At 37.5% G+C, this 19,560-nt stretch overlaps 1 long non-coding RNA gene across 1 annotated transcript in view; it reads right to left on the bottom strand.

Moving 5' to 3' along the window:
* LOC137209860 (uncharacterized) overlaps positions 1-19,560 on the bottom strand; it is a 194,976-nt gene that overhangs the window by 2,707 nt on the left and 172,709 nt on the right. The gene's annotated exons all lie outside the window — the stretch shown is intronic.

Below are 19,560 nucleotides of genomic sequence, written 5' to 3'. Positions count from 1 at the left end.
CACTAATTAAATTAGTGGTAAATTTGTATAAGTGATAAATTTTGGGTTTTTCAAATTTAATTTTTATTTAATATTAGAGTACAGTTGATTTACAATGTTGTGTTAGTTTCAGGTGTACAGCAAAGTGATTCAGTTATATATACACATATATCCATTCTTTTTCCAATTCTTTTCCCATATCGGTTATTATAGAATATTGAATAGAGTTCCCTGTGCTATATTGTAGGTCCCTGTTGATTATCTATTTTATATATAGCAGTGTGTGTATGTTAATCCCAACCTTCTAATTTATCCCTCCCCCCACTTTTCCCCTTTGGTAACCATAAGTTTGTTTTCGAAGTCAGAGTCTGTTTCTGTTTTGTAAATGAGTTCATTTGTATCATTTTTTTTAGATTCCACATATAAGTGATATCATATGATATTTGTCTTTCTCTGTCTGACTTACTTCACTTAGTATGATAATCTCTGGGTCCATCCATGTTGCTGCAAATGGCATTATTCCATTCTTTTTGATGGCCAAGTAATATTCCATTGTATGTATGTATCATATCTTCTTTATCCATTCCTCCGTCAATGGACATTTAGGTTGCTTCCATGTCTTGGCTATGGTAAATAGTGCTGAAATGAACATTGGGGTGCATGTATCTTTTCAAATTATGGTTTTCTCTGGACATATGCCCGGTAGTAGTATTGCTGGATCACATAGTAGTTCTCTTTTTAGTTTTTTAAGAAACTTCCATACTGTTCTTCTTAATGGTTGTACCAATTTATATTCCTACCAGCAGTGTAGGAGGGTTCTCTTTTCTCCATACCCTCTCCAGCATTTATTTTTTGTAGACTTTTTGATGATGGCCATTCTGACCCGTGTGAGGTGATACTTCATTGTAGTTTTGATTTGCATTTCAATGATAATTAGTGACGTTGAGCATCTTTTCATGTGCTTTTGGCCATCTGTATGTCTTCTTTGGAGAAATGTCTATTTAGATCTTCTGCCCATTTTTTGATGGGGATTACTTTTTATTTTTTTCTATATAGAACTGCATGAGCTGTTTGTATATTTTGGAGACTAATCCCTTGTTGGTTGCTTCATTTGCAAATATTTTCTCCCATTCTGTGGGTCATCTTTTCATTTTGTTGATGGTTTCCTTTGCTGTGCAGAACTTTTAAGTTTAATTAGGTCCATTTGTTTATTGTTGTTTTTATTTTCATTAGGAGGTGGATCCAGAAAGATATTGCTGTGATTTATGTCAGAGAATGTTCTACCGGTTTTCTTCTAAAATTTTATACTGTCCACTCTTACATTTAGGTCTTTAATCCATTCTGAGTTTATTTTTGTGTATGGTATTAGAGAATGCTCTAGTTTCATTCTTCTATGTGTAGCTGTCCAGTTTTCCCAGCACCACTTATTGAAGAGACTGTCTATTCTCCATTGTATATTCTTGCCTCCTTTGTCATAAATTAGTTGACCATAGGTGTGTGGGTTTATCTCTGGGCTTTCTATCGTGTTCCATTGATCTATATTTCTGTTTTTGTGCCAGTACCACCCTATTTTGATTACTGTAGCTTCATAGTATAGTCTGAAGTCAGGGAGCCTGATTCCTCCAGTTCCATTTATCTATCTTTCTCAGAAAAGTGATAAATTTTGTATGTGATAATTTATTCTTTTCTTAGTAGGTTGTCCCACCATTATTTATTGATTATTCTGCCTTTAACACAGATTTGATTTAGATTATCATAATCTAAATATCCACATTATTTGAGTCTCAGTCAAGACTCTGCTTCTTTCCTTTATTTCTATACAATGCACAAGTACCAAACTCTTATTTATGGAAGTTTTATAATGTGTAAAAATGTAGTTTGTTCCCTTTTTCAAAATTTCTCTGCTTAATAGTTACTTGACTATAGATTTATCATGTTTACTTTTATAAAAACAATTCTATTGGTAATTTTATTGGGATCACATACAATTTATAGATTAACACAGGGTAAATTAGCATCTTTACAATATTGCATTACCTTAAATAGAACTGGGCATTAATCCCCATTAATTAAATTGTATTTTATGTTTCTTGGACCACTTTAAAGTTTTTTCAAGTTCTATGTCCTATTAGAGCATTTTAAAGTTTATTCATATAAATCTAGCACATTTCTACTTACCTCTATTTCTGGGCATTTATTTTGTAATTTTTGTTTAACTGAATTTCTTTAAGTACATCCTATTTGAACATAGTAAAGCCAACGGGGTTTTAGGTATCAATTCTTAAATTCTCCTTACTAAATTTTTCCATTATTTGTAACAATTTTCCCAGTTGATTTTGGGCTTTCCAGGTTTATGCAATTATCTATGTATTTATAAATTAAATTTTTCCTTCTGTGTTAGAACTTTTGTACCTCATATTTATCATTCTTCAAGTCATTGGAATGAATTTCCCACAGAAGTTTAGGTAATAGGAGTGATAATCAACATCCTTGTTTTACGTTTTAATTTAATGGGAACATTTTTGTGTTTCACTATTAGGCATATTGCTACTTAAGTATTATATATTCCTACTTATTAAACTTGTTAATATTGACTTTTTATCAAGCACTTTGTCAGCATAATCAAACACAATGTTTCTCTACCTTGACCTGTAATTAATATGGAAAGCATATTGATAGATTGAATTTATTGAATGAATCACTCCAGAAGAGTATCTCTCAATCTTTTAATAAGCTGCTGAATTCTATTTGCTAACACATTTTAGGAATTGTGCATCAGTATCCATTAGAGAAATCCAGCTGTAGTTTCATTTTATTATGTTGCCTTCATTAAGTTTTCTACCAATGTTTTCCTATATTTGTAAAAACCCGTTAGAAACTTTCACCTTCTTTATGCTTTCAAACAACTTAAATTGCATTCCTTAGATACTTCGTAAAATTTACTTCTGAAATAAATTGGTGCTGATGCTTTTTTGAGCTAGCTTTTGACAAGTTTCTTAATATCTTTTTTTTGCATTATATATATTTTCTAGAATATTATGCTTCTTAGTCAAGATTTCAAATTAATTTGCAAAAGATGAAGCAAAGTGATCCTCATATTTATCTCCTCAGTATACATGGTTGTTTATTCTAGTGTCTTATTTTTATATTTCTGTCTTCTTCTTTGACTCAGTATTATATCTATCTCAATATATTTTTCAAAGACTTGATAATTTTTCTGAGTTCAAGCATACATGTTTCAAGCAGGTAGTTGTACTGGTAATAATTCATATAGTCTGTCATTCATCTTATGTTCATTTACCACTTATGATGTCCTGAGCACTAAGCACATGTTGTAGAATACAACAAGGCATCCAACGTTCCCTTTACCATCAGAGACTTTAGCCCCATGGACCATACATGACTAATTAAAGCATAAGAGCAGCATCAACCTGGAAATTGATGAGAAAATGGAGAGACTGAATGTCTCTCAACTAGAAAGTAGCAGAGCAGTTTCTTAAACACGGGTCTATGGGACATCAAGATAAATCCTATGTATTTAGTGAAGTATTTAAAAATATATTTTTAGACATATTCCTTATGAGATCTACTTTCTGAATCTGTAGATATCTGAGAATGTCTTCCTATTGCTTTAACACACACACATTCTGCCTACCATATTGGTTTGATAATAGTTTTTGAATCATAAAGTTCATTCTTCATGATTCCATGATTTTCTGGAAGTCCTAGTCAGGCTTACTTATGTTCCTCTGGAGAAAAACTGTTTCTTCCTAACCCACTACTCACTACATTAGACACTAAGAATTATTTTCATTATCTTTACCATTCTAAAATTTCACAAAATATGTTCAGTATCTAGTTTCTTAATTGTATATAGAATATGGTATATGGTGATATTTCAGTCTCTATATTCTGGGGTGTTTTTTTTTTTTCAGCTCAGGAAATTATATTTATGTCTTTGATTTTTCCTTGTTTTTTAAAATTTTTTATTTTTTTTGGTTGTTGATGTTTCTTGCTCTGGAGGTAGAAAAGACTAGGTCATTGAAAGTGCTCCCCTGCTTTACAGAAGTAGGTCCTGGATAAACCATCATTTCTAAGTCATTGCTGAATTCACAGAAGATTAGCAAAATGATCAGAGGACTTGGAATATCAGTACACTATAAGGAAAAGCTAAAGATTCCATTGTCCTAGGGGTAAATTCTGATATCACCACTCCAGAATTCAGGATACTGTAAAGAGAATAGACGGTTAAAGATGAGAGATGTGAAGAATCTAGTACAAAGATCTAAAATGCATATAACAAGAGTCACAATCTGACTAGACATATAGCTTAATAAGCTGTTTATACTTGTGGCTTAAAAGAATCAAAAACATATCTGCACTTTAGGCAGGGACCAGCAGGGATGGCTTCTTTGTACTCTTCAGCATCAGCTAGAACAGCTAACCTGGGAGCTGACAATCCCATTTTCAGGATGGCTCACTCACACAGATGGTAAGCTGGGTTTGACTGCTACTAGGGAGTTCAGCGGTGCCTATGATCAGTAATCCTAGGTTTTTCTCTGTGTGAAAAAAAAAAAAAAAAATCCTAGCTTTTTTTCAGTCAGCTTGACATTCCCAATTAATTGGGATTCCTTACAACATAGTGGCTGTGTTCTAAGAGAATAAGAGTGTATGGCATTGTAGTGATCTAACTTCAGAAATCACATAGCAACAATTCCACCATATTCTATTGGTCTAAGCCTGCATTTTCCAGTGCAATAGCCACTAAACACATGTCGATTTAACTTTAATTAAGATTAAAATTCAGTTCTACAGTCATCCTAGCTACATTTCAAGTATCCAATGTGATTAGAGTTATTGTATTAGACAACACAGATAGAACATTCTGCAATTATGGAAATGTTCTGTTGAACAGCCCTTGTCTAGGAAGCCACTGAGGTCCATTCAGGTTAAAGGGGAAAGGAGCTAGAATCCACTGCTTGCTGGAGAAAGCATTCAAGGTTATAGTAGAAAAAGAAGCATGTGGGATGGGAGATACTGTTATGCCTGTCCTTGTGAAATATGAATTGATGCAGCAAATTCTATTACAAAAAATGATGTAGAGAAAAACTATCAACTGGTAATGTGTAATATAGCTTAATATATGCATATCCTATGACCCAGCAATTCTACTCCTAGGTATATATGAAATAGATGTTGGATGTGCACACAGAAGACAGGAACAAGAGTAATAACATTATGTTTTATAATAGCCCCAAAATGGAAACCATCCAAATATCCATCAGTAGACAAATGTTCAAGTAATGACTTAAATCTTGGATCTGACTATGTTTTCTGTGAAAGTTGGAAAACCTCTCCAAACTTTACTTTTAAGGTGATTCTATCCATGGGATTGTTGTGAAAATTAACCAAGATCACATATGCAAAAGCATACAGAGTATGGTCGGCACTCAACAAGTTCTCCTCTCTGTAACACCAGTGACTACCGTAGTCACTTGGTAGGCACAAGGTCTTTATAAACATTGCGGAACTAATGAATTCATGTAATAATCCAGTTTTATCCATCTGAATGTTTGACTGCCTACAGCTCGTAGAGGTGGATTCTCAGAAGTAGTGTTAGAAGAGACTCCCCTTTGAGGTCAATGACTAGCTATCGTGAGTATTCAATATTTGTGAATGGGTGGATGGATGAATCCTGCCCTTTCCATCGCCTGTACGTAGAAATCTAACACAACTCAAGTTATTGAGATTCTGTCCTATGTTTAAAAATCCCACCACTCCCCACAGGAACTCTTCTTAATTACTGAGCCCATACGTGGCAAGATAATAATGGAATCTTAGAAAAGTAAAAAGAGGAAGAATGGTTAGGGATCTAATAGCATACAGTGGCCTCTACCTCTGGTCTGGGAATAGGAGCTGGAAATCTCTTGAGAAAGTGACACCCACATGGAATTCCGGCGCTTCAGGTTTCAGCAAGGGAGGGAGACCACAAGTATGACCTTCCTGTTGGTATTTGGGAACCTCCACTTCAGGTCCAAACCAGAAACAGGAAGCTTAGTGCTTGCTAAGCAAGAAAAGGGAATTGACTAGAAAACATTCCAGCTTGAGCCTGGCGTTGGAATAGTTCTTCCTTTGTCTAGGATATTTCTTTCATTCCTGCTAATGGTCCCAACCTGCTGAAAGGGAAACATTCCTTTCAATAGCATGTAGCAAAAATGTCTCAAACACTTACTCTGTGTTGCAATCTGAACCCAGGTATGTCTGTCTAATTGTAAGGTCTATTCTCTTTCTGTATAAGCATTGTTTTTTATTTGGTCTTAGAGAGATAGATGAGACACTGAAGATGGAGGGTAAGACAAATACAAATTAGATAACAGTTCAAAGGTGGAAGGATTTGGCACCTCCGGGTTCAGAAAAAGTGGTCTTGGATAGTTTTTTAAACGTCTTTCCCATTTCAGTTAAATTCACACCTGAACTGCACATGAAGGACAGAAATGGACATCCCAAGCAAAGAAAATAGTTTGAGCAAAGACATGAAGGGGTGAACAAATGAGATATTTTGTAGGGAAGGTAAATCGTACCTTTGTTCAGGGCCCAAGGGCATATTGAAGGAAAAGGAGCAAGGTTAAAAAATACAAAAATTTATTAAACACCTACTTATGGCCTAAAACCTATGCTAAGCTCCTCATTTGTGTTATTCATGTTCCTTAATTAGGGAGATTAAGTTAATTGCACAGGATCAAACAAAAGCCATGAAGCTAGAATTCAAAATTTGTTCTGACCTTTTCCGAGGACAATACATTTTGTATGAAGAAAGGTAAAGCTTAGGGCACTTTGGGGTAGACAAAGAAGGTGTCTTAAGTGCAAAGCTAAGCATCTATAACTGGTGAGGGAAGTGTAAAGCATGATTCCAATATGGTGGAGTCTGACTATATGCTGACAGTTGTCAGTGGGGTGAGCAGGCTGGGGAGTGAGTTACACACAGGGCCTCAGATCCTGGGAAAGCTGGTTCATTCGTTTGCAAAATGCTCAGCAACACTGTATGTGTGCTGGCTCTGGTTTTCATTATTTGCATCAGAAAACTGGAGTGGAGGCCCGGACAGGGTCACCACTGGAATCAGAACCAGAACTGGAATGAACTCACAGGGCACTTGGACTCTAATTATGTTCATGTCATCACTTGCTACTCTACCTAGGCTTCTAACCTAACCCCACTATTTCTTTTCTGTGTGATCTTGGAAAATTTGAAAGCAGATTAATTTATTGTTTTCATCTGGAAGAATTTTCCTATTTGGATACAGATATTTTAAAAATTCCTCCTAGCATTTCTATATTCCATATAATATGCACACTCTATTCGCTTGTCTAGAAGCCGAAACAAGGCAAATATTCACTGTCTTCTCACCCCTGGATCTCCATAGCATTTCATCCTATTTTCATGAACCTTAGTGCAAGCTGCCTTTAATGAATAAGATATCCTTGAAGGCAGAAATTGTCCTTTATATTTTAAAGCCCTGAAAATATCACATCTATTTTAGGTTGCTTCTAACTTTCAGTATTATAAATATTGAGATATACATGTTTGTACCTACATCTGTATGCATATCTGTGACTTTCTATTTCCCTAGAAGTGGAAATTCCATTACCTAATGTTTTAGATCTTTAAAATATTTATCCAAAGTATCCTCGAAGTTTCCATTTTTACCCCCCTAACAAATTAAAATACGCTCATATACTCTAAAAAGTGGGTTAGAAAGGCATTGCTTTAAAATTTGACAGAGGAAGGTACAACAGTTCACAAGGTGAATGACTTACTGCGCCAGCAATATGCACAGTGTGCTCACATCCATCCCCTGGCTCCACCCACTGCTCTGCAGCACTGGGGATTACATTTCTGAGGTGCCCTTGTCAACTGGCTTCCAGGTAGATGTGGCCATTGGGTGACACTGGTGGAAAAATGAAAAGGTGGCAGTGGGGAGAAGGCAGGGATTTTCTCCCCTCTTGCTATGTTTCAGGCAGTGATTCTGATAGTATATTATAGCTACATCTCCTCTGAAGTTAGTTCCAAATGCTTTCCAGACAGACCCTTCCTCTTGGGTTCAATCTCCTACATGGTAGCCCCACCACAGTTTAGCTCCTGCCTGACTGCTTCACCTTCTGTGCTCTGATATATCAGCATCTCCCTGTGCCCTCCAAGCCCCTTGTTGCCAGTAGCCTTGTGCTGCTACTACTCTTTGGCTGTCTCACCATCTCCTGTTTGTCTTAACAACTTCTCCATACCTGTGTATTAAATTGCCTCTATTTATCTTCCTAGTGTGGACAGTTTTCTCAATGTTCCCTGGGCCGATATACTTACCAAAATATGCTTCTCTATAAATGGTGATAAGAGAAGCAGAATCCAGACCTGCTCATTGAAATCTGGTTCTCCTTCTGCTAGATCATACAAGCAGTATTGGTATTTAAAAGAGGGCTTTAAGTAAATGGTGTAGACGACTGCTATAGAAGGCCAGGGCAGGAGGTTACGGTAATGGTCTGAACTGGTCATAGATAGCTTGATGGAAAAGGTGTCAGCTAAACAGTGTCTCAAGAGTGTGTCTAAAAGCAGAGCATTCTTGGGCAGTTAAAAATACCATCATAACTAGTGCTGCTGGGACAGGAATAAAGACACAGACATAGAAAATGGACTTGAAGATATGGGGAGGGGGAAGGGCAAGCTGGGACGAAGTGAGAGAGTGGCATGGACATATAGACACTACCAAATGTAAATAGATAGCTAGTGGGAAGCAGCTGCACAGCACAGGGAGATGAGCTCGGTGCTTTGTGACCACCTAGAGGGGTGGGATAGGGAGGGTGGGAGGGAGACGCAAGAGGGAGGGGATATGGGGATATATGTATATGTATAGCTGATTCACTTTGTTATGCAGCAGAAACTAACACACCATTGTAAAGCAATTATACTCCAATGAAGATGTTAAAAAACAACAACAACAAAAAACTAGTGTTGCTGGATGGCCCCAATCCAATTCTGACCTACATCCTCTTTTTACCATCCCTAGGACATTTGTTTTTAATGTGAGAAAATATTTTGAAAGACTTTTTAAAATTTGAAATTGCAAAGTATATAAGATGAGAGTATTTCTGATGTTATCTTTAACCTTACTTTACTATTAACCTTACTTTACTATTAATCTTACTTTACTATTAGGGATGTTTTGATTTTCCAGTTACCTAAAGAGAGAGCACAATCTCTTACTAGACATTTTTACAATCTCTAAACATTGTAATCCAGTCTTGGGTATGGATGAAAGAAACGAACAATCACAGAATATCTACTATATAAGACTTAGAGCTTTCTGAATCAACAATCAGTAATGTCTTTATAAGAATACCATATAAGAATACCATAGGTATTCATTTCACAAGCCCCTCCCTTTCCTAGCTTGAGCATTTCTATTCTCCCATAACAACCTTTTAATTCTCTGTCCCCAGTTTCTATTCAAAGGATCTTGTTAGGCGTTTTTCTTTTTTAACAGTGACTTCTACTTCACGTAAAATGAACATTCCATAATAGAACTCCAGTGACCTTTACAAGGTTCATCTCTACCAAAAAAACCTATAAATATGGTTTTTTGTGTAGCTTCCTCCTTGATCTACATTTAGACAGTAATTGATTCTAGCTTTCAAATGCTTTCGTTCTCTCTTTCAGAACAGTAAAAAGTGACTAGCCTAAAAATCTAATTGACTGAAATGATCAGTTTTACCACAGTTCACTACACTCACTCAGAAAGCTGCTCTGAGTGGCAACTTGAAAGAGCTGTCCTTTGAAATTGTCATTTTACAAGACTTCTAAGTTACAGTTGGGCCATAAATACAACAGGTTAAACTACGGCATCTGAGAAATTATATAGGTGAAAAATTACAAGGATATGATCTTTCCACTCAGGCATGTAAAGATTTAATCTCCCAGATTAAAAACCCAGAACACAGTGATTGTGCCAAGATAACAGCTGGGAGGATGCTTCAGGACTGGGTTCCCAGGGTGTTTTCAGGGGACCAGATCTGTAGTCTACAGAGGCAGGTGCTACACAGGGGGAGCCCAGAAGCCCTTTCACCATATCGGGCCAGCTTTGAGCTTATCTGTGGCATCTTGCATTCAAGGAGCGGTTCCCCATCGTCTGCTAAAGAGAAGGGAGATGAACCACCCACATGGGAACCATACTGCGTATTGACAGGAGAAAAAAGTCATGAAAGAGAAAGGCTAGGAGGCTTAGCTATATAAAAGAGGGATCTATTCTATTAACATGACAGTAGTGGAAGATACTAAAATACCAATTGTTTTGATTTCTGTCCATTAGCTAGATAGGCAGTGTTCTTCCCAGTTGGTCTCTGGAATCTCTCTTGATCCTATTCCCTTATGCATGTCCATTACCACTGCCCTTCTTTAAGTCCTCATCATTCAGACTCTACCAGGGGCTTCTTCTCAGCAGGTCTCTCAAAACCATTGTTTCTTCCTTCTAATCCAGCCTTACTATTGCAATCAGAGTGGTCCCTCTGAAACAGAAATATACGGCCATTAAAGAATGGCCACATATTGCCCTTAAGGTCCAGTCTAACATCCTAAACCTATAATTAAGTCTTCTATGAAATGGCTTCTGCTGACATCACTGGCCTAAGCTTCTGCTGACATCACTGGCCAACGCTCTGCCCCAGATGCCTTATACTCCAGTCACACAATACACATAGACAGCTCTTTCTTTGCCTATGTCCACATCTGCTTTGGAGACTTCTCTAATGAAGCCTTTAAGATGAAATAACAGTCATTACAGACTTCTTACATGGCAGTTCCTGGGTCCATAGGCACAGGTCCTAAACAAGGCAGGCAGAAGCTATATTACCTTTTATGATCCAGCTTGTAAGTCTCGTAGCATCACTTATGTAGCATTCTATTAGTTGAAGTATTCACAAAGGTCTGTCCAGTTTCAAGGGGAGGGAACACAAATACTACTTCTTGATGGGGGTTAAGGGAGGGGGCATGATTCTGGAAGAGCATCAGAGACAAGAAGCATTATTGAAGACTTTTTTGTAAAACACAATTTGCTGCAGAGAGAGAGGGAGTACAGATTACTCTTTTAAGAAGTTTGCCTAAGAAAAGGATAGAAAGATAAGAGAACAAAGCAGGATCAAAGTAAATTTTTCTTTGACCTGGACATGAAAATGTACCACTGGCAAATGGAGTAGTTTGGAAACAAACCTGACAGTCTGATTAAGAATCTGCACTTTTTTTTTTTTTTTGAAGAGTTTGTACTTTTAACCACCTTGCTGAAGAGTAAGGGTCACCAGACTATAGCCTGCAGATCAAATACAGCCCACTGCCTGTTTTTGTAAGTCTGCAAACTAAGAATAGATTTTTCTATCATTTTTATTGGAGTATAGTTGATTTACAATGTTGCGTTAGTTTCAGGTGTACAGCAAAGTGAATCAGTTACACATATACATATATCCACTCTCTTTTTAGATTCTTTCCCCATATAGCTCATTACAGAGTATTGAGTAGAGTTCCCTGTGCTATACAGTAGGTCCTTATTAGTCATCTATTTTACATATGGTAGTGTGTGTATGCCAATCCCAATGTCCCAGTTTATCCCTCTCCCATCCCCTTATCCCCCGCTAACCATAAGATTGTTTTCTATATCTGTAACTCTATTCCTATTTTGTAAATAAGTTCATTTGTACCATTTTTTTAGATTCCATATATAAGCAATATCATATGATATTTGTCTTTCTCTGTTTGCCTTACTTCACTCAGTATGACACTTTCTAGGTCCATTCATGTTGCTGCACATGGCATTATTTTGTTCTTTTTTATGGCTGAGTAATATTCCATTGTGTGTGTGTGTGTGTGTGTGTGTGTATACCACATCTTTATCCATTCCTCTGTTGATGGACATTTAGAATGGCTGAAAAAATATCAAAAGAATCAGATTTGACACATGAAAATTCATGTATCAGCCTCCATAAATAAACGTTAGTGAACAGAGGCATGCTCCTTCATTTATCCATTGTTTATGGCAGCTTTCGTGCTGCAGTGGTGGAGTTGAGTGGCTGCAACAGACCATATGGCCCACAAAGCCTAAAATGTTTACTATCTCACTCTTCATAGATGGTTTTGACCAAACCCTGGTGTAGTATCTCCCAACAGACCCATTTCTGCCTTTATATACAAGGACAACATGGGTTTCTTAAAAGTGGAGTGTCCCGTACATGCACAGCATGGTAAATACCCCAAGATTTCATGACTTCCTCACTGGCTTTCTATAGGGATAGGAAAAGCGTGTCTAAGTGTTTACCTTTATTCCTGGTCAATATTGACTTGTGCTTTATTATTTAGATAGCATCTTACTCATATGTTTTTGCATGTTGTAGCTACTTCCTCATTTGTCTTTCTGATCTTAAGTATCACTTGCTCAGAGAAGTCTTCCCTTATGAACCTGTTTCAAGCAAGTCCACCCCTGCCCACTTATTCCCCAACACTGCATCTTGAATGTTCCCTTCCTATTAATCACTGCATCTGTCATTATTCCATTACTTGGCTCATCTGTTTCACGATCTGCCTCTCTAATGCCATAGTATCTATTCCGTGGCCACAGGGACCCCACCCATCCTTGTACTCCCATAGGCAATGTTTACCTTATATTTCACCCATCCGGCATGCTGCCAGCTCAATGAATACATTTATGAATGAATGAACGTTTTTCCACATTTACTTTATCTACCAGAAATAGAAGGGGACTTGGATTTCAGCATAACCTGAAGCAAGTATCTCTCAATCTCTATTTCACAGAAGACAGTGATTGTTAAAGGAGGTTAAATAGTCTATGGACCCTGCAGTTGGGATTTGTGGAACAGAGAAAAATCAGGGCATTTCCAAAGCTGGCAGGAGAAGAACTAGAGAATGAGGAGGTTATAGCCCAGAGATGGTGGCCAGGCCACCAGCATGGCTGCACTGGAGGGTCCTTGTAAAAGGGCTGCAGAGATGGGGGATGAGTTGGGACTGGATCTGCTGACTCAGGGCTTCTGTGCCCATGGGGGCTGCTGTTTTCTGTTTCACAAGGGTAGGTGATAAGGCAAGGAGGGATGTAGTTAGGTTGGAGGGGACTCATGTCAAGGACTGAAGAGGAAGAACAAATAGACTGTGACTCCTCACTCCCACCTTCTATGACCTTGAAATCCTGGAGTCATCTTTCCCCTTTCCTTTTCTACCCTTAGGTCCTGCCAGTGCTACATCAACAAATCTGATATCTGTCCCTTTCTCACTATGTTCATTCTCACCCTTATAATTCAGACCCTCATTTCTTTTTTTTTTAATTGGAGTATAGTTGATTTATAATGTTGTGTTAGTTTCAGGAGTACAGCAGAGTGATTCAGCTATACACTTACATATATTCATTTTTTTTTTAGATTCTTTACCCATATAGATTATTTCAGAATATTGAGAGACTTCCCTGTACTATACAGTAGGTCCTTGTTGGTTATCTGTTTTATATATAGTAGTGTGTGTATGTTAATTCCAAGCTCCTAATTTATCCATCCCCGCTCCAGGTCTCCCCTTTGGTAACCATAGGTTTGTTTTTGAAATTTGTGAGTCTGTTTGTATTTTGTAAATAAGTTCATTTGTACCATTTTTTTTAGATTCCACATATAAGAAATATCATACGATATTTGTCGATTTACTTCACTCAGTATGACAATCTCTAGGTCCATCCATGTTGCTGCAAGATGGCATTATTTCATTCCTTTTTATGGCTGAGTAATATTCCATCATATGTATGTGTATATATATATATATATATATATATATATATATATATATATATATACACACACACACCACATCTTCTTTATCCATTCATCTGTCGATGGACATTTAGGTTGCTTCCACATCTTGGCTATTGTAAATAACTGCTGCAATGAACATTAGGGTGGATATATGTTTTTGAATTATGATTTTCTCCAGATATATGTATAGGAGTGGGCTATTTTTAGCCTTTTAAGGAACCTCCATACTGTTCTCCATAGTGGTTGTACCAATTTACATTCCCACCAACAGTGTAGGATGGTTCCCTTTCCTCCACACCCTCTCCAGCAGTTTGTAGACTTTATGATGATGGCTCTTCTGACTGGTGTGAGGTGATACCTCATTGTAGTTTTGATTTGCATTTCTCTGATAACTGGTGATGTTGAGCATGTTTTCATGTACTTTTTGGCCATCTGTATGTCTTCTTTGGAGAAATGTCTACTTAGCTCTTCTGCCCATTTTTTGATTGGGATGTTTGTTTTTTGTTGACATAGAGCTGCATGAGCTGTTTGTATATTTTGGAGATTAATCCCTTATTGGTTGCTTCATTTGCAAATATTTTCTCCCATTCTTTGTCTTTTTGTCTTGTTTATGGTTTCCTTTGCTGTGCAAAAGCTTTTAAGTTTCGTTAGGTCCCATTTCTTTACTTTTGTTTTTAATTCCATTTCTCTAGGAGGTGGGTCAAAAAGGATCTTGCTGTGATTTATGCCATAGAGTGTTCTGCCTATGTTTTCCTGTAAGAGTTTTATCGTGTCTGGCCTTACATTTAGATCTTTAATCCATTTTGAGTTTATTTTTGTGTATGGTGTTAGGGAATGTTCTAGTTTCATTCCTTTACATGTAGCTGTCCAGTTTTCCCAGCACTACTTATTGAAGAGGCTGTCTTTTCTCCATTGTATATTCTTGCTTCCTTTATTGTAGATTAATTGACCATAGGTGCATGGGTTTATTTCTGGGCTTTCTATGCTGTTCCAGTGATCTATATTTCTGTTTTTGTGCCAGTACCATACTGTTTTGATTACTGTAGCTTTGTAATATAGTCTGAAGTTAGGGAGCCTGATTCCTCCAACTCTGTTTTTTATTCTCAGGATTGCTTTGGCTATTCAGGGTCTTTTGTGTTTCCATACAAATTGTAAAAATGTTTTTTTCCAGTTCTGTGAAAAATGCCATTGGTTATTTGATAGGGACTGCACTGAATCTGTAGATTGCCTTGGGTAGTATAGTCATTTTCACAATATTGATTCTCCCTATCCAAGAACATGGTATATCTTTCCATCTGTTTGTGTCATATTTGATGTCTTTCATCAGTGTCTTATAGTTTTCAGAGTTACAGGCCTTTTGCCTCCTTAGGTAGGTTTATTTCTAGGTATTTTGTCCTTTTTGATGTGACAGTAAATGGGATTGTTTCATTAATCTCTCTGATCTCTTGTTGTTAGTGTACAGGAATGCAACAGATTTCTGTGTATTAATTTTATATCCTGAAACTTTACCAAATTCATTGATGGGCTCTAGTAGTTTTCTAGTAGCATCTTTAGGATTTTCTATGTATAGTATCATGTCATCTGCAGACAGTGACAGTTTTACTTCTTCTTTTCCAACTTGGAGTCCTTTTATTTCTTCTTCTTTGACTGCCAGGGCTAGGACTTCCAAAACTATGTTGAATAAATGTGGTGAGAGTGGACATCCTTGTCTTGTTCCTGATCTTAGAAGGAATGCTTTCACCTTTTCACCATTGAGAATGATGTCAGTTGTGGGTTTGTCATATGTGTCCTTTATTATGTTGAGGTAAGTTCCCTCTATGCCCATTTTCTGGAGCGTTTTTATCATAAATGTGTGTTGAATTTTGTCAACAGCTTTTTCTGCATCTATTGAGATGATCATATGGTGTCGTCTATTCTTCAGTTTGTTAATATGGTATATCACACTGATTGATTTGAGGATACTGAAGAATCCCTAGGATTCTTCAATCCCAATTGATCATGCTGTATGATCCTTTTAATGTATTGTTTGATTCGGTTTGCTAGTATTTTGTTGAGGATTTTTGAATATATGTTGATCGGTGATATTGGCCTGTAATTTTCTTTTTTTGTGGTATCTTTGGTTTTGGTATCAGCGTGATGGTGGCCTCATAGAATGAGTTTGGGAGTGTTCCTTCCTCTGCAATTTTTTGGAAGAGTTTCAGAAGGATAGGTGTTAACTCTTCTCTAAATGTTTGATAGAATTCACCTGTGAAGCCATCTGGTCCTGGACTTTTGTTTGTTGGAAGTTTTTTAATCACTGTTTCAATTTCAGTACTTGTGATTGGTCTGTTCATATTTTGTTTCATCCTGGTTCAGTCTTGGAAGGTTGTCTCTAAGAATTTGTCCATTTCTTCTAGGTTGTCTATTTTATTGGCATATAGCTGTTTGTAGTAGTCTCTTATGATCCTTTGTATTTCTGTGGTGTCAGTTGTAACTTCTCCTTTTCCATTTTTAATTTTAATGATTTGAGCCCTCTCCCTTTTTGTCTTGATGAGTCTGGCTAAAGGTTTATCACCTCATCATTTCTTAACAAAACTACTACAAGAGGTTTCTACTCCAGTGTCTTCTCCAGAGTATCTGCAAGATAAGCTTGTAAAGGATAAATCTGATCATCTTTCAGTGGCTTTACAGTGCTCACCAGAAGTGATAAAAATATCTTAAGTATGGACGCACACACCCTTTAGATGTTGCCTGCAAGTCACCCCTTTCAAACTTAGTTCCTTCTCTCCTTCCCCAAGGCCAGTCCCTTTAAATGCTCCATTCCTGACACAAAATAGGGCCTTTTCCTTAGTCTTCTCTTTGCCTAGAATGTTCCATATTTTCACATGAAATGCCTCCTCCTTTTCTTCAAGATTCGGCTCAAATATGAACACCTCTGGGAAACCTTCCCCAAGGCTCCCTAGGGAGAGTTTATGGTTCTGTCCACTCTATTTGCTGTCTCTATGCCCCTGCTTGGTTGTGTGACTCTCCTGTTATGTGTTCTGTGTCTCTAACTCTCTCTTTCTCTCTGCCTCTCAGGGGGAAATAACATGTGACATGACAGTTTTCCTGTGTCAAATCTATCTTTGCCCTCCTACACAGTTACACTGTGCTGTGTTTCAGACTGCCAACAATCTTAGTATTCTTTTCTGAATCCTCAGTCCTGAGTATATCTCCTGGAACGCAATTTTTGTTGGAGAGAAAAAGAAGCAGAGGAAGGGATAAAAAAGAGAAGCAATTCAGGAAAGCAGTGTCTGTAGAAGTGAGTCAGATTGAATTAGTAGTGACCATGGAAATGGTTTTAATTGGCTACAGGGCCTGTGCTGAATGGTCGAAACCAATAAGTCAGGGAAGTGGATGCTGGAAATTTCAAAAGAGGCCACTGCCATGGGTTGGATTGGTGGTGGAGAAGCTTTGTAGTCTGAATTCAAATTGCTTTGTTTCCCTTTTAAAGCTTTGGGAAAATTGGGTATCCACTGAGTGCTTCCACCTCTTCATCTGCCAGCTGGGATAATAATATATTTACCTTGATTTTTAAAACTTAAAATATCCCCTTAAAGATATATAAATGAAATAAACATTTGTAAATTGTTTAGATCAGTGTCCAGTACATAGAAAATAGTCAAAGTTAGACTACATAAAAACCACAAGCAATGCTAAGATAATCAGACTGGGTCGTAACTCAGTCTTTTCACAATTGAGAAAACAGGCCAACATGATGATTAGCTGCACTGGGATGGCAATAAGCCCTTCTTAATCGAAGTCCAATGTCTTCCTCCCAGAAATCACCACAGCTGAAAGGGCAGTGAAGGGGGATAGGAAAGGGCTATGGAGAAGAGGACAGGATTAGTAATTAATAATTGTTACAGAGAAAGAAGCATGTACCGAGAGCTATTTCATTTGCTCCTAGCATCCACCCAAAGAAGGTGACATTATTCCAGCTTGGCAGTTGTGGAAATCAAGGAAGTGGCCACTTTATGGAGGCTGAGGGGAGAAAATACTCAGTAGCACTGCCATAAAGCCCTTTCCAGACAGGCTGGCCTGTGAAGATACAAACCCCATACCTGCTGTAGAATGCCAAATGCTGGTGGGAAAAAAAAATGACTAGCAATGCAGTGGGTAATGAGAATACAACCTCTGAGTTAGTTAGTTAAGAGAAACACTATTCTAAGTCATTGTTGTAATAATTAAAAGGGAGAGTGGATTGCAAAATACAAGTTGTTTCAAAAAAAGAACATAAATTGATAGTTGGGCTAGTTGCATAGTCCTGGTTTATATGTTAAAATGTACTAGCTTTGAATAGCTTCTTTGAAATGCACAAGGGAGAGAACAGAGTGTAACTGCTTTGAGAAGACTTTCTATTTCTTTCTTTTTTTTCTTTTGTGTCTCTCAAAAGTTTTTAGAAGTGTCTTTAGGAAAACTCGGCAGTTGACTTAGAAACCATCATTTTTTTGAAGCTCAGTAGGCATATACTTTCTGCATATTATTCAGAATTATTCTGTCTCCATCATTTATAAGCCCTTAAAGCATAAATCAATGTTATCACTCTCCTTCTAAAAGATACTGGTTTCTTAATCCTTAGGCCACTTAGGGAAGTGTCCTGAAACCTGCACATGTGCAGTATTGCCAAAATACAGATTTAGGATGTTTGTTTTGTAGGTTATACCAGACTAATGTATACGGAGTTATCTTTGAGACTATTAATTAGATCAAGTTATGTTTACTCCATTACTGAATTCCCAAGAGTATGTGTGTGTGCAAAGTCATTTCAGCAGTTCTGGGTCTTGTTTCTTGGCCTCAGGTAACACCTTTTTTACGTTTGTTTTTCTGGAGACTTCAGTTAGTAATGGGTTCACATATATCCCTGTACAAGATGTTAAGAGCTAAGGCTACTTGGAAGAAATGCAGCAGGTGTCTATAAGTAAGGAAGTTATGAGGGATACAGAGATTTGCCGCATGCTGGTGCATGGTTTTAAGCCTAACAAACACTTCATCAGGTTCTTGTGAGGTCTGGGCTCATGTGAACCGTGGCAGAGTATCCAGGTCATACCCTCAGTGGTACTGACAACTCTAAAGATAACGAGTCAGAATAAATGAGGAAAACCATGTTGCAGCTAGTGCCTTAGTGTACATTGCTGGGGCCAGTGGGCTAACATTAGGGTTTTAAGTGCTAGAAATGGTTGCAAGTGTTTTCTGGAGAGATGAAGAGTGAGAAGCAGCAGAAGAGAAGGAGAAGCCTAGAGAAGCTGGACAGGGAATGAAGGAGATAGATGGAACTCAATCATGTGCAAGGAGGCTGTGGGTCAGTGGTTAGAGAAACCTGCGGGTGGGGAACCAGGGTCTTTGACAGCAGAATATATGGGTCTCACGGGTTTAAGGGCTCAGACCCATTCTGGGTGGGTTTTTTTTTTTTCATGTCTTTGAGTCAGTCAAAAACAGCTAACGCAATCTCCACAGTTTTTTCAAATACTCCTTTTCACTCTGTCACTATGATACTCTATTCCTATAAATAATTATGAAATATCAATTGAATGGTTATCCTATAGGCAACTGTTGAAACATCTATTTACAAATAGAAGCATTCTACAAAGAGGCAAAGGGACTGATATGAAAAACAACAGTATTTGGAATGGGGGGTTCAAATCCTAGTTCTGCCACCTACAAGGTATTTGGTTTGGTGTTGGGTAAGCCATCTTTACCTCTCAGCCTGTCTATTCCCTTGTAGAA

This window comes from Pseudorca crassidens, chromosome 17 (genome assembly GCF_039906515.1).
Source record: "Pseudorca crassidens isolate mPseCra1 chromosome 17, mPseCra1.hap1, whole genome shotgun sequence".
NCBI lineage: Eukaryota > Metazoa > Chordata > Mammalia > Artiodactyla > Delphinidae > Pseudorca > Pseudorca crassidens.
The sequence above is the reverse complement of the archived record's forward strand: the minus strand, read 5'-3'. Positions and strand labels throughout refer to the sequence as shown.